Here is a 1,967-nt window from a genome sequence, read left to right as displayed (position 1 = left end):
CCCAGGGCAGCCTCTGAGGATGGCTCGGAGCCGCCAGCAGCCTTTTGTAGTCCCAGAGCTGGCTCCAGCCCCGGCGGCTTCACGTGGGAGGGCGGGGCCGGGGCTGTGGTTCCCCTCGCCCAGGTAAACAGTGGACACTCACTTCAGGCTGGCCAGCAGCTGATGACAGGCAGAGATGGGCGTGTCTTCCCAGTGGGACGGGGAGGCCTGAGGATCCCCAAGTCCCGGCCTTCAGGCATTCTCCTGACGTGCTCTTGCCCTGGGACCTTCCCCGGGTGCGCTTCCGTGCCGCCGGACCCCTGAGTTCCTAGTGGCTGGAGAGGCTGCTGCAGGGGCTGACCTCGCCCTGGCTGGGGAGGGGCTTGGGGGTGGCACCCTTAGTGACGGGGCCCCTCCCCACAGCGCAGCCCCCAGTCCAGCACTGCCTGGGACCCCGGCTGGGCTTCAAGCCTCTGGCCCCAGGTGGGCAGCGGGCAGCCCCAGGGCAGCTTGAGTCACACGTGTGCCCGGGGCCTTGAGAGGCAGGGCTGGCTGCAGCCACTGAGCTGGGGAGATGCCAAATGGACCAGCCCAAAAACTGTTCCAGTGGTCTTGGCCCCAGTGGGCTCCAGCTGACAAAGCCCCCGAGTGCACTGGACACAGGGCTACAGACTCCAGGTCTGTGAGCCTCGGACCCTGTCAGGGTGCGGGACACTGGGGCTGGAACTCCCTCCTGGGGGTCCACACCCCCATCACGGCTGGCGGCCCCACTGCCACAGGACTCGCAGTAGAGTCGTCAGGGGCTGCTGGGATGGGCCCCGCCGTGCTGGGCCCCGCCGTGCTGGGGAGGGGGCTGGGCTCACAGGGGCGCCCTGGGGCTGATCTGAGCATTTGCTTCTGGCTCTCCTGGGGCCTGTCCCGAGTTCCTTCTGGTCACCTGGTTTTCATCCCCAGTGCCGTCCACTCCTCATGCCTCAAACTGACCCTGGTACCCGGGAGACAGAGCACCTGGCACCCAGCAGGAGTGTAGGGGGTAGGGGACGAGGAGTGAGTGAGTGGGGGGCTGGATAGGTGGGCGAGGGAATGGGTGGGCGAGGGAATGGGTGGGTGAGGGAATGAATGAGGGGCTGAATGGGTGGGCGAGTGAATGAATGAGGGAGTGAATGGGTGGGTGAGGGAATGAGCGGGTGAGAGAATGAGGGTGATTTTGCTGCACGGCAGGGACTGGGCTTGGGGGTAGGCAGCCCTCCCCTCCGCAGGCTGGCGCTCCGCGTCCTCACCCTCCCAGCACAGCTGCTGGGCCCTAGAGCTGGACAGCAAGTCCCCTGGTGCTGAGCAGGGCAGGGCCCCGGGGCAGGCTGAGGGGACAGGTCTGGCTCCAAAGGCCATGTGGCCTTAGTGCCTGGGAGAGCGGGCATCGGGAATCAGTGCCTGGGGGAGGCTCGAGGGTCTGCCGCTCGGGCTGGGACCCAGGCAGAGGAGAGCCTGAGTGATGTGGGCCAGCCCTCCTCACGCCCACAGGAAGGCAGGGAGGCGACAGGTTAACCAGTGTCCGCTCCCGGCACGGGGCCTAGACCTGAGCCCGCCCCACTCCTCTGACCCACCTGCGCCAGCAGCCTGGCCCTGAGGGAGGCACACCCTGCCCTGGGGGTACCGTCTCTTGTCAGGGGAAGCCCCGTAAGAGGGACCATGGGGAGGGTGTCTGGAGTTGGGGCGGGTGTAGGACCAATGACCCAGCCTCGAACATCGGGTTATTACTCCCTGGGACCTCCCCGAGCCTGGAGGGGGCTGTGGAGGTGTGTGGGGCTAGAGGGGGTCCCTTACAGCAGCCTGCAGTGACTCTTCCCCTCCCGCTCTCAGGGGGCTTCGTGCTGAGTGGGGGGCAGCCCAGGGGAAGGGCAAGGCTGCCTCCACCAGTTTCCTCATCTGAGAAGTGGGTCCATGAAAACTCTGCAGAAGGGTACGGGGCTGGGGCTTAGGAAGGTGCT

This window comes from Camelus bactrianus, chromosome 10 (assembly GCF_048773025.1).
Source record: "Camelus bactrianus isolate YW-2024 breed Bactrian camel chromosome 10, ASM4877302v1, whole genome shotgun sequence".
Taxonomy (NCBI): Eukaryota; Metazoa; Chordata; class Mammalia; order Artiodactyla; family Camelidae; genus Camelus; species Camelus bactrianus.
This window is presented reverse-complemented; position numbering follows the sequence as displayed.